This window comes from Ceratotherium simum, chromosome 13 (assembly GCF_057802395.1).
Source record: "Ceratotherium simum simum isolate JZ-2026a chromosome 13, ASM5780239v1, whole genome shotgun sequence".
Classification (NCBI taxonomy): Eukaryota; Metazoa; Chordata; class Mammalia; order Perissodactyla; family Rhinocerotidae; genus Ceratotherium; species Ceratotherium simum.
This window is the reverse complement of record NC_141912.1, coordinates 19,882,921-19,902,833: the sequence shown is the minus strand read 5'-3', so window position 1 is coordinate 19,902,833 and position 19,913 is coordinate 19,882,921. Positions and strand designations below refer to the sequence as shown.

At 40.3% G+C, this 19,913-nt stretch overlaps 1 long non-coding RNA gene across 1 annotated transcript; it reads right to left on the bottom strand.

The window, feature by feature from the left end:
• Positions 1-457: 457 nt before the first annotated feature.
• LOC147915383 (uncharacterized) lies at positions 458-15,205 on the bottom strand. Its single transcript, XR_015553977.1, has 3 exons — positions 14,684-15,205; positions 3,109-3,336; positions 458-992 (listed from the first exon to the last, which is right to left on the bottom strand). It is a non-coding gene; the product is annotated as an uncharacterized LOC147915383 (long non-coding RNA).
• Positions 15,206-19,913: the final 4,708 nt, after the last annotated feature.

Here is a 19,913-nt window from a genome sequence, read left to right as displayed (position 1 = left end):
ACTCTTAGACTTCTAAGTTTGCATTCCACAAGAACAGAAAAATAATTATTCTTGGACTTGTTAAAACTTGACTAAATATTTCATAAAGACATAATTATGGTTTTAGGACACCACTAAGAAAATATTCCAACATGTCATATCTGTTTAATTGCATGTATAAACCTATGTATGCAATTGTTTCATAAACATAAATACATATTTGCTTTCTATGTTTTTGTTGTTGTTGTTCTTTCTTTTACTGCCATGGTTTGGGGTTCCCTAAACTACTGCCCACACAGCTTCTCACCATTTAAAAATAGGAATATAATGTTTATAGGGATGAGATTTCATCCCTATAAACTTTCATTCTTTTATCAATTCAACTAATAGAGTCTGCTTAATTCACAGTTGAATTAATAAAAGGATGAAAAAGAATGAAAGAAAGCAGAAAAAAGAAAGAAAAAGAAAATATAGGCTAAGAAATGTTGATGAGAGTTGGGAAGAAATAATCTGTATCTGCTTTGCTTTATCTAATTATTATCCTTTGTTTGATCTAATTATTACCTGAGAGAGCAAAACCTTGGAGCCCTGAAGAGAAGGAAATATAGAGAATGGAGTTCAGAGGAAAGTCTAAAGAAATTGTATATTAGTCACCAAGGTGCTTTAATTAAAAAAGGCAAAAAGGACATTCTCCCTCTAAAGAAAAGGCCCATTGAAATGGAAACTAATGATATCTTCAGGAAAATAGAAAGGGTTTGATGTGGAAAATAACTAACATCCTACACAGTAATATTTTGTTATTGGCAAACAGAAAGCAATAGTTCAAAATTTATCAAGCTTATCAGTTCCACCTAATTAAGAATATAGCCAGAGGGTATCATAAACAAAACTCTAATAACTCACTTCTGAGCTCCCGGCCCCAGTGAAATCTAATATCCTTCTTGAAATGTGCTTGGTGGTCTCTGCTCATCTTGACCTTCGTCCAAAAGGCGACCACATGGAAACACTCTGCTCTGTTGAGGCCAAGGATGGAAATATTAAGAGATTACACTCTTGTCATCTATGACAGACTCTTGTCTCCAACCACAATATTGCCAGGGGATGCATGAAATTTGTATGCGATTCTTTGAGGAAAAAAAATCTATGGAACCTGGAGGAGGATAATTTAAGAATTTCTATTTCAATTACTGCCACCATCTCCACTCCATTTGTTTCAAAATGAAGCCTAACATTTTCCCAGAAAACCTCCCCTCTCAACTTAGAAGATGCTTCTGCGTGAAAGTTACTTCTTCATCGGGGTGGTTGAATGAGGGTCAAGAAAGCTTCTCTAAAGCTAAAATTAGAAACAGTGGAAATAATAGGTAAATGCAAATTCAAAGACCCTCAGGCTCCTTACTTTTCCTCATCTTATACCCCTGCCCTGAATTCTCTATCTTTTTCTTTAGAAGTCACTTCTTGTCTTCTTTCAGTCTATGGTCAGAGAGGAGAGTGTTTGTGTCCCTCCCAAATCTGTATGTTGAAGCCCTAACCCTAAATGTGATGGTATTTGGAGATGGAGCCTTTGGGAGGTCATTAGGTTTAGAGGAGGTCATGAGGGTGGGACCCCCATGATGGGAGTAGTATCCTTATAAGAAGAGATCAGAACCCCTTCTCTCTCCACCACATTAGCACACAGTGAGAAGGTGGCCATCTGTAAGTCAGGAAGTGAGTGCTCACCAGAATCCAACCATGCTGGCACTCTGATCTCAGACTTCCAGCCTCTAGAACTGTGAGAAATAAATGTCTGTTGTTTAAGCCACCCAGTCTGTGGTATTTTGTTATGGCAGCCGAAGCGGACTAAGAAATGAGAGATGCCCTTAAGAAGGGATGGTCATTCTCTGCCATATCTCTGTGTCACATTGAGATGTGGGTGGCCATAAGAGCCAGGAGCCAAGAGGAGCAGGGCAACGTGAGTCAGGCAGGCAAAACATCTCTGCCAAGAGTAGATATAACTGGAAGAGCCAGGTAGATAAATGGGTCAGGGCCAGGAAATCCACTTTTCAAACGAATCGAATGCAGAAGGGAATACGCAAATGCTGGGTCTACCTGGTGATAAGTCAGTGTGTACTCTTGCCGTGAACTCAAAGAACCAGAGAAACGGACATAAGAAAAGGGGAAAATTGAAGGCAGACACTGACTTGGGGCAGAAGCTGTTCTGTACTCAGAATAGGGCTGCAGATACATCCTGGACCTGCTTCCCTGCAAGAGGGACAGGGTCCTATGCTCTATGGCTTTGGATCCACTTTAAGGATTTCACATCATAAGTAGCCTAATAAATGATTCCTGCGAGTGGGACTGGCCCTACATGAGGTGGTGATAACCTGGAATCATAAAGTCTAGAAACTCAAGGGTAAGAGAAATGAGAGAGAACATTGAACACCCTTAGTTATGCAGATGAGGAAATTAAGACCCCAAAAGCCTAAATGATATTCCCCGCCCCTCCAGGTTACACAATTAGGAGTTACAAAACTAGCTAAGTTACAAAACTTAATGCCCACTTCAGCGCTTTGCACACTGCCTCATGATATCTTCCCTTATACAGTGTCTGGAGACTATTACACATCACTTTGGCTTAGATCTCAGCATACTCTCCAGGCATAATCGTGTCTCAAAGAAATAATTCCTTAATAGAGAAGTACATTGGGGTCAAATTATGGAAGATCTAGAATGCAAGCTTGTGGAAATTAGATTTTTCCTGTAGGTCAAGGAAAATGTTAAAGGCTCCTGAAAGTTGTAAGTAAAGAGTATACATGTGGTGTACACGTGTGCACACACACATTTTCCTGGGAAGAGATTTTTTAAAAATAAATTCTCATATAGGTAAAGAACCACCACTGTAGATAAAGGAGAGTTAAAGAACATTTTAAAGCTGGAGAATGTCATGACCACAGAATCTTTTCTCCTGGATTACAAAAAAGTTGAGATTCTGCTTCTAAAGTATTACTTCTAACAATCATCCTCACTTACGTTTAAAGAAGCTAAGATTTTTTTCTCTCCCTTTCACCCACTCAAAGAAATAAATATTACCTTACTAAGTGTTAGAAACTCTTTGTGAACAAATACTTCTAATAATGTAACTCCCATTCTTACCCATTGGAGCCATGTTGTCAGGATGAGGAATCCTGTTCACAGGTCTGGGTATGCGAGGAACTTGTTCTGGGCTGGCAGAGGAGAAAGAGTGACCATCCCTGAACGAGAGTTCACCTGATGTTCTGGGAAGCCATCCTCCAGAGTCCGGTTTGCTACTTTGTCGTCTGCCTCTTCAACATGTGTGATAGGAAAGATCCCTGTTCCCAGCCCATCTTGCCCTCAGCAAAACTGAAAAGTAGGAAGAGTTTGCCTTCATTAGTCTCTGCAACACTCTTGGCTTCAGGCTTCTAAAAATTGAGTGTGACAGCTAAGTAGTTTGTGGTTTTCAAATCATATTGCCTGTCTCGCTATAAAATCCTCCTTTTGTCCAAGCCCTTTCCTTCTGTTTTATTGACATCTCCAGGTCCTCCTCTCTGCCACTTCCATACTAAGAAGAAGATTCACAATTGGGTCTGGGACATTTGTGTCTTTGGGAATTTATATCAATGCGTTACCTCTCCCAAAGATGCTAACGTGTAGAATATCTCTCTAGTTGTAGAATAAAAGGATTTATCAGGGAGTAATATTGTCAATAAACTATTTGGAAAGGTAGGGACATTTTCTGAGTGCCTAACATCATACCAGAGGGTTCCACTGTCTTGCCCATATGCACCTGTAAGCAGGGCTACTGGGAATTTTCCTGTAACACAAAACAGTGTTTGGAAGGAAAATGAAGAACCCCGACTCCAAAATAGTTACACAGTAATCACCACAGAATCTCCTCAAATATGTGTTTTAAATCTGTTGACAATTCTTCTCTAAGTACTAGTGTGTATATATGACAAATCAATCTACTTAGCACTAAAAAAAGACTGAAGAAGAAAACTTCAGTTTCTACACGCAAAACGTTTATTTAAAAAAAAAAAATGCATTTCCAACCAGGCATATAAAAGATCATTTTACACCAGGACTCCCACAAGGAACTCTGAGGAGCCAGGAATCATGGGCTCATTTTTCATACAAGCCAGAGAATTGTTTTAAATCCCTTCCACACAATTTGCAGCAGTCTTGCTAATGCAAACCATACCGTTTTGACTTCAGTAAATAGCAAACACAAAATGACTAAGCCTTTTTAAAAATATTATTCCTTCACTAATCTTGAGAGCATGAACCAGAACAACATTTTGAATCCTGGAGAAGCCCAAAGCCAAGCCCCAGAACTTTCCCTATGGTCAATGGGGAACACTAGCCTTCACCTTGCTTGTTTTGAAAAAAGTGGCAGTGTTCTACCATCCGCAATTTAAATCTGACATGGTTATTCCCACTCTGCTTTGCCCTGGTCAGAAGAGCATTGCTAAGTTTTCTGTTTTTCTAAAGGTTGAACAACTACGGCTTACAAAAATTCAATCTGACAGTTAGGGAGTTGGAGGACTTCAAATCACATTGTATGTCTTGCTGTAAAATTCTCACATGGTAATCAAAACATAATGCTTCTGTGAAATCTAATTTTGACCAACTAGTTACAAGCAACGGGCATTATCAAACAGAAAATTTCATATTTCAAATAGACCATTTATCCATTTTCTGTGTTTCAGAAAAACTCTCAATAGGATTTGAGTTTTCCCAGCTTTCTTCTATATCTGTTGATCCACTATGTGATGTGCAAAGTCCCTCTCCTTTCTTTAAATTCCATTATCTTGACAAGGGACTCAAAATGCCTGTCCCTCCCACCAGGGAAGTATAAAAACATTCCAAAATGATCTTGGGTGCTTTTGGATTCAAGATGACAGAGTAAACATGTTTGTGGCCCCCTTCTCTTAAAAATAATCCCTCATACCACCCCAAAACAACAAAGACGTGGAAACACAAAGTTTGTGTTTAATGAAACCATAAGATATCTGTAACTGAAACAATATGTAAACACAGAAAGAAAATGGAAGAATGGCCAATAGTTTGCAGAGGAGGGAGGGTTCAGATTTAGCTATTGGTAGGGATGGCAATGCTGAGAAATAAGCCAGTTTGCCATCTCAGAAATCCAGAAAAGCTCAGGTATTGGAGACATCAGTTTCAGCATGAAAGAGGTACATTTGATATCAGAGATATCCACAGGGTTGTTTGGAATTCTGTATGGGAAAAAAATTGACCCTGGTCTTCTTCTCAACCTTTGCTGAGGAAAACTTCCAAAATGGAGAAAACTATAAACAAATAACTCCCCTCTCCTCCCACTGAAAGAATAACTCAGAGGAAATAAAAACAATGCAGAAAGCAGAAGAAATTTTCAAGATATTACATTCATGAAAGATGAATAAGATGCTGTTTAATAACAATAAGAATAATCAGTTTTTAAGAGCTCTTGAAAATGAACAATATGAGAGCCAAACTTATAAATTCAATAAAAGCAACTGGAAGATAAAGCAGACTTTTAAAAAGTGATGAAGATGGATAACAGGAGAAAAAAAGCAAGAAAAAAGAGTTAGACAAGAGTGTCCAACACCCAAATAATAGGAATTCCAGAAAAAGAACACAGAGAAAACATTAGGAAGAACATTATAATAAAAGAAGAAAAAAATTCTAGAACTGAAGTAAATGAAGTTGAATTTCAAACTGAAAATGTCCATTGAGTGAATATTTTTTTAAATGACCAACATCAAGACATATTATCATATTTCAGAACACTAGAAACAAAGAACAGATCCTAAACACTTCTAGGTTACATACGAAGGAGCTCGAGTCAGAGCAGCACTGGGCATTGTGTTGGTCTGCTCAGGCTGCCATAACAAAATGCCATTGACTGGGTGGCTTAAATCACAGAAATTTATTTTCTCACAGTTCTATAGGCTGGAAGTCCAAGCAGGCTAACATGGTGAGGTTCTGGTGAGAACTCTCTTCCTGGCTTGCAGATGGCCACCTTCTTGCTGTTTCTCCTATGTACTTGGAGAGAGAGAGAGATCTTTCTCTCTTCTTCTTCAGCCACCAATGCTATTGGATTAGGACTTCACCCTTACGACCTTATTTAATCTTAATCACCTCCTAAAAGCCATATCCCCAGATACAGTCACATTGGAGGTTGGGGCTTCCACATATGAATTTTGGACAATTCAGTCCATAGCAGGCATCTCAACAGCAACTTTAGAAGGTAGAAGATAATGGAGAAATGCAGGGGGGAATCATTAGGCAGATAATTTCTCAAAAACAGTTAACAGTGTTCAAAGGAGACTCTGCAGTTACAAATATGACAAATGTCCACCACAAATTTACATAACAGAATAATAAAAGCTTCACATATGGATTTAATTTTTTAATAAGTGAGATAACTAAATTGAGAGAGGAGGGGAGAGGAAAAGAAGGGAGGTATAGGAGCTAAAATACTATGCATCGAAAAAGGAACTCAATAATGTCTAAAATTGATTACTCAGATATAGCTTTAGAGGTTGTGGCAGACACACTCTAAGGTGACCCCAATGGGTCATGCCCTTGTATACTCCCCCCATTTTGGTGCAGGTGGAAACTGGGACTTGTTTCCAGCCAATAAAATATGGCAAAGGTGAAGAGACATTGCAGATGCAATTAAGGTCCCAAATCAGTTGATTTCAAGGTAAACAAAAAGGAGATTATTCTTGGTGGACCTGAATTAATCAGGTGAAAGCCTTTAAAGAGAGATTTTTCTGCTGAAAGAAGTGAGAGGACCAGGTGGCAAAGAACATCGAGTGGCCTTGAGGAGCTGAGAGCAGACCACAGCCGACAGCCAGCAAGAAAACAGGGACCTCCGCTCTACAGTTTCAAGGAACTGAATTCAGCCAACAAGCATGTGAGCTCAGAAGATTCTGAGCTAAAGAATGGAATGCAGCTCAGCTGACATCTTGGTTACAGCTTTGTGAGACCTTGAGCAGAGGACACGGTGAAGCTTGCCTGGACCTCTGACATACAGAAATAATGAGCTATGAAATTCATGAGATGTTAAGCCACTAAGATTGAAGCCACTTCTTACACAGTGATAGATAATTAATACGTAGGCATAGTATTTATAAATATGAAGGAACATGCCAAAAGGCATTAACATAGTTACCTTTGAAATGCTGGACCCAGGAAGGCTGGGCTGGAGGTGGCAGGCTAGAGAGAAACTATTTCAGTTCTTGTTATAAGGCTTTTATTATTATTATTTGACTTTGACAACTATATCCATGTATTACCTAAAAGAATTAATTTTTACAGAAGGTAACCTGAGGAAGATTTAAAGATTATAGGACTTATTTCAGATGATACAGGATAATATACATAAAGGTGCTATATAAAGATAGGGACATGCAATTAATTTTCAAAATCTCCATCTGTTAGGGACTGAATGCTTGTATCCCCCCCAAAATTCATATATTGAAGCTCTAACCCCCGATGTGGCTTTATTTGGAGATGGCATCTCTAAGAAAGTAATTAAGGTTAAATGAGGTCATAAGGGTGGGGCCCTCATCCAACAGGATTAGTGTCTTTATAAGAAGAGACACCAGAGAGCTTGTTAGTGTGCTTTCTCTCTCCCTGTTCTCTCCATGAGCATGTGCTCACCAAAAAAAGGCCATGTGAGGACGTAGTGAGAAGGCAGCCATCTGCAAGACAGGAAGAGAGTCCTCACCAGAATCCGAATCGGCCAGAACCTTGATCTTTAACTTCTAGCCTCCAAAGCTGTGAGAAAATACATATCTGTTGTTTAAGCCACCTAGTCTACAGTATTTTGTTATGGTACCCTGAGCAGACTAATACACAGTCCAATGCTCCAGTGTGTTTTGTAGTTAAATACAATAATTTTTAACTTCATTCTAATTATTTAAATTTAAGAAGTGCTTTTAAAATAGAAAATACACTTGCTTCATGGATGGGAGCAAATAAAACAAGAGCTTCCTTAATATAATACATGAATACAACTTAAAATTGCTGTTGCTAAGTGAATACATATGTATTGAAAAAATAGGGAAAAGAACATAACAAAGAAATTATCTGATAAAAATGTGCACTAACAGTTTCATGCAAGGATGCTTATTGTAGCATTACTTAGCATAGTGAAAAACTGGAGACAAGCTAAATGACCAATAATTAGAAGGTTAGATAAATTAAGTCACAGCCATACAATGAAATATTATGTAGTCATTTAAAATCAGTTTTAGAGGAATAATTAACACCTTAACAACATTGTTAAGAGGAAAATGTTACAAAACAGTATGAGCAATACAATCCAAATTGGGAGTGTGTGTGTGTTTATGAACGATATATGTCAAATGCCAGTGGTTATCACTAGATGGTAGGATTAGAAGTAGTTTTCTTTTTAGGGCTTTTACAATAAACATTTCTTGCTGTTGTACTATACATGTATATATATATTTATTTTGAGACCACATTGTGATAATTTTGCTCTCATTAGTTCTCAGAGAATTTGACAAGTTGGTTCCTATATGTTAATACAGCAGATAAATCCCAATGTCACAGTTTATCTAGCACACTGTTTTCTTCTAGGAGATGAGAAATGCCAGTGGGCTCTAAGTATCACTAATCACAAATGCAAAAGGAGTTGCAGTCACAAGCCATGAAACGGAAAGTGGAGGAATCTATTCTGAGAGTTTGCAGCTTCTGCTGTACTAGGTTGTCCACCCTACACTGCATTACTTCCAAGACTGGCAAGTGTGCTAAGAACATAGCAAATTCTTCTGGTGCAAACTTCCTCTGTTCTTCCAGGGACCTTAAGGGTTTGGGCAATGCTTTCTTCCCAGGATTTAAATGGAATTCCCAGAGAAGAAGAGAAAAGTTTACCCCAGCTCTCCTTACTCACTCCTTCTCTTCTCTTTCCTTCTACTTATAGCAAAGGACTCACTTCACTGAAAGAGGGAGACACCTGACTCTCCAAGCAGGGGGTGAACCACCTCTAAGTGCAGTGCTGAGAATTGTGTGGGCAGAGCTTTCTTAAAGGAAGCAGATGTTCCCAGGAGTCGGCAAAACTGTGGAACTATAATAGTAATAATCAATTTGTTTTTAAATTTTCCCTCACTAGTGTTAGCTGAAACTATGCCAATAACCACAACCACATATTGGAAACTATTCTAATAACCAACCACATTGACTCATTAATTCACAAAATTGTTACCAAAAATTAACCATTTAGCCTCATTAAGAAAGGAAGGTAAATGGTGTAGACAATAATTGATAAGCCTGCAGTCAACTGGAAGTGGTGTTTTTTATCTCACAAACAAGGAAGGTGGATATACTATAATCAGTGTTACCCTAAAGCTTCTGCGTGAACCATCAAATGAATAATGTCTGTCTCCAGACCTTCTCATTTACCAGTAACCCCATGCAAATCCCCATTTGGGACTATTTCTTTCCACTCCACCTGGAGACCAGGAATCCTACCACAGAACTGCCTGGCAAATAATTCAGAGGATCAGGATGTAGAAGTGATCAAAGTCTCTCATCTCACGTACTTCCAGGAGTCATACAGATAACCCTGATGACTAAGGCAGTCTTCCCGTCTCCTTACCTCCATTCCTTGCCTAACTCCCCTCTCCCTCCCCAACTCCCAATCATCTCTTACAAAGCAGCAACCTTACCTAAATACGTAGAGGAGCACCTGTCCTCAGACATGGGATGGAATGATGTGTTGAGTTGTAGAAAAAGTGATATGAGCAGTTCTTCAACAAGCTCTGTGCTCTCTCTCTCCACCCTAACCTACAGCAGCATATACTATTGCAGTGATTCTTAAGGGGGAGTGGAGGAGCATGCCCCCTCTCAGAAGAAGGCATCAGAATACAGAGACCAGACATGTGTAGTTGGCAAAGCACATTTAATTGATCTAATGTTTATTGACAAAACCTCCAAAAGCAAAGTTCAATAAAATTGGTTAGCTGGTGGGGATACACAGAGGATAAACAAAGAAAGTATTATATGACTTTGAAAAGGTTGAGAAGCACAGCAGCATTGCAACTCAAATTGAACAAAAGAAAATCTAATAAGAGCTCATAGGGAATAAAATCATAACATCCAGTGAGCAATCATTTCATCAGCAATGTTCTATCTTTTTGCAAAACCCTCTGTAATACCACTGGATATAACAACTCCAGGTGACATCCTCACAGCTCCCTAGTTCATAACAATTCTTGAGACATCTTCTCTCTAGGGATTCAACAGGGCTAAGTTCCTTTTTTGAACATGGAAAAATTGAGTGGTGTTATGGAATGAATTATGTCTTTCCAAAAGACATGTTGAAGTCCTAACCTCTGGTACCTCAGAATGCGAACTTCTTTGGAAATAGAGTCAATGCAGATGTAATTAGTTAGGTCAGGATGAGGTCATACTGTGGTAGCATGGGCCCTTAATCCAATATGACTGGTCTCCTTGTAAGAAGAGGAGAAGAGACACAGACTCATGAAGAGAGAAAGCCATGTGACATTGGATGCAGAAATTGAAGTGATGCATCTACAATCCAAGGATGCCAAGGTCTACCAGAAGCCAAGGAAGAATTCTCCTCTAGAGCCTTCAGAGAAAGTATGGCCTCGCCAACACCTTGATTTCAGACATCTAGCCTCTAGAACTGTGAGAGAATACATTTCTATTTTTTTAAGCCATCCAGTTTGCGATACTTTGTTACGGCAGCCCTAGGAAACTGATACAAGTGGTAAGAAACTCATGGGCAACTTTCTCCCAACAATTTGTAATTAATGTGATTGATCCATCATGCAATCAATCGCGTTCGGAATTATGAGGACTAATGGCAGCTGGTAGTTTTCTGTGCATAAAGAAGTACAAGTCAGGCAAATGTTTCATTTTCAGAAATAAGGGTAATGGGATCCTGCTGGTGGAGATGTTCAAACATAGACAGGATGCCTACTCAGCAGAAATGTTGGAAAGGATTTAAGTTTTCTATATGAAGAGCTGAAGTCTAGAAAAACCCTGAGGTATCTCACCAAAGTTTATGCCTCTGTCCAGAATCTCCCCCATGAGAATTGTGCAGAAGCCACATGGAATCAGACTGAGCCTTTTTAGACTTGTCTCAAGGGAAAATACAAGCGTTTTGTCAGTTGTACCAAAAACCCTGGCATATGCCTTTGTTGTTTATATCCTTCCCACCTGGAAAATATTCTAGGCCCCCTGACATAGACTTTTGCCAATGGTTTAAAAACGAAGGATCATGTATTGAGAAGTTACCATGTTCTAGATTCTGTGTTAGTTTCCTTTTACACTTAGTCATATTTAATCATGTGCATTTACTCCATGATGTGCTGCATTATGAGGACTAAGGTACTACAACACCCTTCTAGAAAAACAATGCATCTTCCCTATGAAAACCATCCTACATAGATAGATAAATCATGGTTTGTGAATCACTTTGACATCAACCCATACGATGCTCACTTGCAGACACGAGCCAGTCTGAGATCTTATCCTAATAACTGCAGAAGTGGGCCAGGGAGAAGTTCCAATATCAGAAATTGGAGTGGAAGTGGCAGATCACATCTAGGATCTGCAGCAGTGGAAGACGCAGGATATTATTCAATATTACTCATTTGGACTTTCCGGCAAGCAACATGCAAACAGATGCCGTGTGGTCTACACAGCGATCTAATTAAGGGCGTGGGCTATTTTTCTAAAAGGAAAAGCAATTATTATCCATTGTAATTGTAACTGCTTGGCTTGTGTGGGACATTTTTTAATTTAAGAATTTGTTCCAAAATCAGAAAATATATATGATTTTTAATAAAATCTATAGAAGGTATAAAGAATCGTGCAACAATTAACATCTATGTTCCTACTTCCCCAGTTTGAGAAGAAGCTGGCTTTTTTTTTCCTTCTCTGATGTAACTGCCACTGAGAAGTATCTTGGAAGAAGACTGATGTAAGAGTCTCCAAATATACGAGGCTGAGTTGACGAAAACTTGCCAAGACTTATAAACTGTGGAATGAAATGTGCCCCCATTCCTCTTATCTATGACATCTACTTACCCACAGAAGTTCCCAAATCAACCCCTTTTTAAACACAAGATTTCCGATTTACACATCGAAGAGCCTTTGTTATCTTCGTCTGAATATGAGTAGAGACACTCCTATCCATGTCAACCCAGCCTTCCATCTCAGACCTACTGCCAGGCTTTCTGGCTGTGGGTTCTCCCGTCCTGTATTCCATCCCATTCTCCTAGCTCAACAGTATCAGGTGCAGCAGTAATACTGGGAGTGATGGTGAAATGCTAAAGTAATAGAAACCTCAAACTCATAGAATTTCTCTAATGGGGGAAGACCATTTGAATGCCCGAAGTAGTAGAATCATTCATGAATGTCAATAAAACTCTAGCCAGAATGGCAAAGGAACAGAGCCTCCACACTCACATAACCTAAGAGAGAGACCCTGGACCTCCCTCCTGGAGACTCCTCCAAAAACTCTCTGCAAGGATGCTACTGGGACCAACTTCTCCCCAGAGTAACTGCAGCCCGCCAATGGCAGAACTAGTAAAAATATCCTATAGCATTCAGTAGACCATTTTCTCAGGATAATCACATCTTTCAAATACCTTTCTCTCTGTCTCAGCATTTTAGAAGATAAAGATGAATCATGAATCTTGCTCTCAGAAAAAGGAGTCCATTCCTGTGATCAGCTGGCTAAGAAAAGGACTCCATTTTTGAAATTTAGTCCTAAAGGACCGTTATTACTAGTATAGTCATCTATTAATTGACTGTAGATACTTAAAATACTTTTAATTAATGTTGCTGTTAATGTTAAAAGCATTTAACCTGTGTCCCTCAATTGATGAATGGATAACAAAATGTGGTATATCCATACAATGGGATATTATTCATCCATAAAAAGGAATGAAATACTGATAGAAGCAGACACAAAAGGCCACATATTATATGATTCCGTTTATATGATATATACAAAATAGGCAAATCCATAGAGACAGAAAGCAAACTAGCAGTTGCCAGAGGCTGCGTGGGGAAGGAATGGAGAATGACTGCTTAATGGACAAGGAGTCCTCTTGGGGTATTAAAAAGTTCTGAAAATAGACAGTGATAATGATTACACAACATTGTGAATGTACTTAATGCTACTAAATTGCACACTTTAGCAGGGTTAAAATGTTAAATTTTATATGTATTTTATCCCAATTTTTTTTAAAAAAAGGATTTAACCTCTGGGTTTCCATTTCTTCAGCTATATTCTTGGATTTATCTTCTTTGGCATGTTACAGGAAATATATAATAAACTATTTTGTGAAAATCTTTGCAAATGGAAACCTGTATGTGAGTGGAATGTAAGAACCACCATGCTGAGGACACACTCAATGGCTGCAATTGTCCATGACACCAGCCCACTGGGACGAGATATTACAGGTGACAGCAGTACTCCCCCACACATCATGAGCCCCTCGACTTCTCTTGTTCTCTTTCCACCCCACCCCCAGATGAAATCAGCTCCTAAGATAAATTGCTAGTCACAATTTACCATCAGAACACTATTTAGAAGCATCAACAGCAGTTGTGCTTATTTCTAATATATTCTAGGTACTTGATGTGCTGAGAGCACAGGGCGATTTTTTTCACACGATTGAACTCCTTAGGGTCTGTATTCTAGACCATTTTGTTGGTTTAAAATACACCATTGGTCAAGCCTTGTGAAGTCTGCCTGTATGCCTGGTGGGGAAAGAAGGGCAATTTGGTTCACTATGCTGAGATTTTTCTTTTATTTAAATCACTTAAATTTCAAACTGCATCTTTTATTTCTTTCAACAACATCAAGTGTTAGCGTGTCACTTGCCTCCATGTTTCTAGAAATGAAGACTAGAAATCTTAATACAAAACATTAACTCAGTGGGCTGGTCTGGCAGAGTAATAGATCATCGGAACTGCAGTGGCAAAACCTTGTCCGGGCTTCCTCAAGTCACAATAAAGCCCTGTAATTCTTTTATTGAACCAATAGCATTTAAGTCACATATATATCTATGCAGAAAGCAATTGTGGCAGCTCCTCAAATAGATGACTGAAGGAACCGTTCAGTACCAGCACTGATGGGCCCTGCTGCTAACGTGAAAATAATAGGTTAGATTAGAAAGAACTGCTCAGACCCAGAGCAATCAATGACACCTCAGAATCGCTTATTTGAGCTGTGATAGCTCTTATTTCACATGCAAAGCACACTGCATTAGCAACCAGATAGTATCTTCCTTTTCCTGGTGGACTTCCTAGGATTTTCAAAGACTCTTGCCTGAATTAGTTCACTTTCTCTGGCCAGCTTAATAAGGTTTCAGCTAGCTGACAGGCTTGAGTACAAAGAAAAATGAATTCCAACAGATAAGCACAACTATTTACTGGGTTGAATAAGAAGAGAGGAGAAAGAGAAAGAAAGAACAGCTTAGGCATCAATACAGTCAATAGCTTAAAGTCTCATTTTTTTAACCCCTGAAAGATCATAAAATCCTAGGTCTGGGAGGGATATCAGAGGTCAACTATTCAACATGCTGGATTAGTTATTTACTGCTACATAACAAATTACTCCAAAATTTAGTGGCTTGAAATGACAACATTTATTATCTCATAGTTTCTATAGGTCGGGAATCTGGGTGCAGCTTACCTGGGTCTTCTGCTTCGTGGTCTCTCGTAGGCTGCAGTCCCAGTATTCACAGGGGCTGCAGTCATCTGAAGGCTCCACTGAGGAAGGATCTGCTTCCAAGCCCACTCAAGAGATTGTTGGCAGGAGTCAGTTCCTCCTGGGCTGCTGGACTGAAGGCCTCAGTTCCTCATGAGCTGATGGACTGATGCCTCCCTCTGTACCTCGCCATATGAGCCTCTTCATATGGCAGCTCACAATATGGCAGCTGACTTTATCAAGCAAGCAAAGGAAAGGGCAAGAGAGAGAGTACAAACAAAACAGAAGTCACAATCTTTTGCAAACTAAGAAGCAAGTTCCCATCACTTTTTCTATTTACTTGAAGCAAGTCACTAGATGCAACCCACACTTACGGGAGGGGATTACATAGGGCATGCATTCCAGGAGGTGGGTCATTGGGGGCCATCTCAGGGGCTGTCTGCCACCTGTGCCCATTAGACATTTCTGTCTTCTCCACAGAATCCTCACTGGCCTCTGCTTTAACCTCTTCCGCCATGAGGAGCTAACTCACCACCTCCTGCAGCCCCACCGCATTCCACTTCAGAACACTAACTACTTAAGCAGTTTTCATAGTTAACCCACCTGCCACTATTTGGATCCCTAAGATTCTGTTAAATACCCAGAAACTCTTAAGACACCCTTGAATTCAAGATAATGATAAAGGAGATGTTTAGAGATGGGAATTTTGCTCATGAGATAAGATCCGGGAAGAGAAACAATTTAGTTATGACAAGAGGAAATTCTCACACAACCGTTTAGGGCCATCTCAGCATCACCAGTATCACGGGCCAGCTGTGTAAGAGGAAGGCAAGCACCACGCCTGCCCCACAGCCGCATTCCCTCTAATCAGCTCCGTCCTGAGTTCCCAAACCACCTCGGAGATGCATACAGGTTTGTCTGCTTGTCTTTAAAGCTACTAGAGAATGTGTAAAACAACTCTGGACTGTGCTGTCCTTAAAGAGGTTCAAAGGAAGGATGCCAAGGACAGTTACCTGGGTTCTGAGGCATCCCAGAGCAATCTGTGAAAGGGGAGGCGGCAGTGACACAGCCCTGGTGATAAGTGGGAAAAGGACTTCCAATGAATCAGGAAAGAAAAAAGCCAAAGGACCACAAGCCTGAGGATACAGTCATATCATAAGCCTCAGAGGTCTTGATTGTCCAAGAGGCTGTGTGGCATCTGGTCAGGAGGGGTTAGAGACGCACAAATGTGGACTGGAGCTAGGCAGTGGGGAGGGCATGAGGGGTAAGGGGCCTGTGTCCCAACTGCATTCTATTCATCCCATTTCCATGGTCACATTAATATTTTTTGCCACACCGTAGACATTTATAGTAAAGAACACATGTGGGAGATGGGTCGGGGTGGGCAGGAGAGGGAGGACCAAAGAGAAAACATGAAGAGCTTGTTCCTCGTTCCATCTCCTTTATGTTGTCTAAAATCCTGTGAACTGCATCCTGAGGCCTAAACTAGTGGACAGTAATGTTGTTCACTAGCTTAGAGTGTATGTAGCTAAAATCTAACCAACTTCTAAAAATCATCTAATGGATTAGAAAGATAATTGACTCAGAGAGACATAGGCTGCAAATGGAAAACTATATCACTTGAATCCTAGAAGTGAATCAGGTAAAATGCTACCTAAATTGATCTGCGGGAGAGGTTATTTCCAATGAGTACAGTGGTAACACGGTTGGTTGTGGGTGCGTTAACTGTTTCTGTCACTTTCACTTCTGAGCTTTTTCTCTCTGCCATTTACACTCTTCTCAGCAATGCACCATGGCCTCTCCATTCTGTGTAGCTGTCCTCAGCTGCCAGGGTGATGGTCAGCAACCACCCAATGGGAGTTCAATTTTTGTCTCTGGCTGAGTTGTAGGGATGAGAAACAAAAAGCACAAGGGCTACATCCACTCCCTAACTAAAGCACTTTTCCAAATGCCCTGGAGCAAATTCAATGTGTTCGTTTAGCCTCAAATGCTGAGTCACCAGTAGACTATGAACACAAATCCCAACTAGTGTTAGAAATAACACTACAGGACTGATGAGAGTGCGTAGGGGGGTATTTCTCCAAGATGTTCTGCTAAGAACCGATAAGCGTTAGCCCTTTAGAGATACATAAATGATAGCATGTGCAGGGATATAACAAACACGAACCCAAACTTGCACTCAGACTCCAAAAGTGCATTTTAGCAAATCTGAAGTCATTTGGGAGTACAGAAATATTTGCACAATAAACCTAAATTCATTCATGAGCTGTAGACCAAAGGCTTCCAGAATCCAGAGGGCCTCCAGGCCAGCCAACTAATGTGTCCATTCAAATTGACCAGTCTACATCCACACTTGCCACTCTGTATTTCAGGCCTTCATATAGGTCAAAAATTCAAGAACAGGAAATTGTATATTTCAAGATTTAATTTGAAGGAAAATTAAGGTGCCTTCAGCTAATCCAATTTACAACTGAATCAATCTTCACTCATATCCAATGTCAACATTTCTTTTATGAGCCCCATACTCTGTGGTTCACAAGTAACTAAGCTAATGACAATAAAGCATTTTGTACTTTTGAAAGATATATGCTTTAAAGAAAAACCTATTAGCAAATGAGGAGAAGGGGGCCACGGAATGGTTTCTTCACCATTCTTTTTCCACTAGAAAAAAATGCATGGTGGGCTTCTCCCAATGTGGGCTGCATAAATCCTCCACGTGGTTTGTCAGCTAGTCTCTTGTAAGATTTGAGATTACAATGAGACCAATCCATGCTCTGTTTCTGGCCTGAATTAATAACTTACTAATTGTAATTGACTAAACACCAGGCATCAACTCACACATGTCAAGACTCATTTCTATCACCATTTTGGATCTATTGTATTCGACAGAGAAGCATGCCGGGAAGAGTCCAGTGGGTCACCAAAACGTGGCAGATCTGAGGTCAATATCACAATCTAGAATATGAAGCCAGATGGCCCAAGAGCCAGAGGACAGGAGCAGAGAGCTGAGGTCAAGCAGGCACTGCAGGATGAGTGAATGAGGTCACTGAACCTGGGCCACTATGACTGTAGCTCTTACTGATGAGTGAGTGAGCTCAGTTCCTCTGAAGAGCCAGATTTGGGACACTACATTAAGGGGTTTTAACACAGGGCTTATCTCACACTTAGGCCCACTGCCCAAATCATCTAAATAGCTTCATTTCTGGATGGCTCTGCTCTTTCTAATCCCCATAATTGGAGTTCATTGCTTTGGGGGTTGATGGAAGGAGGGACATGAGACAGTCTTCTAAAAATATGAATTTATCTAGATTTAGGCATAATGAAGATGTAAACAGGCAACACAGCCTACAGCACTTTGACTAGCCCATTAGCACCCTTTGCCACCATCAAATAGGATTACCCTGAGAAACTGGCACAGAGAGAGGTTAAGTATCTTGGCTAAAGATCTTCTGGATTTAAAAGATAGATTACAAATGGAACTCAGGACAGCTGATTCCTAATTCGATGCTCCTTCCAAGGCTACCCAACTATCTTTACATGTAAATTGTTAGGATGCAACGTCTCTTTCCGTTGCCTTCCAGCAAGACATATGAGATTGTGTCATTTAGAAGCATCTACAAAACCAAGCACAAGAAGCATTTATTGAGTAGAGTACTTTGTGCCAGGGACTATTCAAAGAACCAGAGAGAGAAAAGCAAATAAGAGATTGTTCTTGCCCTCAAGAAACTTGCTCTGAGGGGTGATGCATTTACCCCCTTAATCCAGACCCTGCGTGGAGATCCATTTTCATACATTCTCCACAGGGCTCAGTTTTTCCTTGGCTTCGCTTGAACTGCCGTGGGGTTAATCTCTCAACAACAGGAAGCCTAGTCATTTATGAGCTCACGTATCTCTTCACCACCCTCAGCCCCTCTCCTCCAGCTCACATGGAAGGCCATTGGGCCCAGACAACAACCTTTTCCTCAAATCTCTGCAAGATGGAAAAGCCTGTTAGCAGAGTCTGTCCCCGTCCCCATGCGTTTGCTAGGACAGATTTCTTCTCTCAACACTGTATTTATTACTGGGGCGTGAAACACAAATCTGCAGATGCCTTTTCCATTTGCCTGCTGTTAGGAACCTGCTCAATAATTTAGCTCTCTCTCCCTCAAGGACACTTGGTTTCTGTTGGCCGTTGCATAGGATGGTGCGGGATGAGCTCTGAGGTATCCTGGATTCTTCCCACCCTCTCTCCTGCCTCCCGTACAGCTGGCTGTTGCAAGCATTGGTTTGCAGCTGCAGGAGCAGAAGCTTCTTAACTCAAGGGCAGCCACACCATACTGCTCTTTCACAGACACAGTACTGTTCTGTCTCTCCATTAGATTATTACAGCAAATTGATGGTTACTTAAAAAAAAAAAAAAAACAAACCTGTCACAATAGGAGACCAAACACTGGCAACAGATAAAACAAAAGGAGGCACCAAGCTCTTTAATTAAGGTTCACGAAGGCATATGAATCCTAGCTCTTAGTTACCCTGCTGCGCCTCTGCCTGATTAGCGGCAATGCATCTGCTCGGTTTCCTGGTATCCATCTGTACTGCTAGGGAGAAATGTATTCGGGTTGCCCTGATTCTCAATAAGATGGCTCAGAGGCATCAGCTGCAGATAGACTAATGGTTATGCATGTTGACAGAGTGTTTCCTGTGCTCCTTGCTGTGTCGACATGCAAGATCACACCACCTTACACGTACCTGGGATGAACCCATATCCACACAGACAGCCCAAATGAAATGCCTACTCCCAGGAAACCTGAAGACTTTTAGGATGATTCATTTCGCTGCTATAGTGTTTAAAGATGGAAATATACCTCAATCACACCCTTTTCATAAACTCCACCTATCTGTTCTACAATGGCTCATACCATAGAATTCCTCCTTTAATAGATTGAAAGGACTCTGAGAATTGAGATCTTTCTGCACATTACAACGTAAGGTACTTTTCATTTCAATGTGTCATGAACGTATGTCTGTGCATACAAGGATTCTTTCTCACCAAGACCAGGGCAGCCAAGACTGAAGGGACCACTAGTCAGAGCTGTTTGGGCAGAGCATGCTGTGCTATTATGTTTTTTAGTGATTTTAGTTTCCCCAAAGAGCTTATTTGCCACATCTATAGAAGTGTGTTAGCACTATGTGGATCCTAAAGTTCTTTTCTAATATGCCATCCTGTGATTCAACA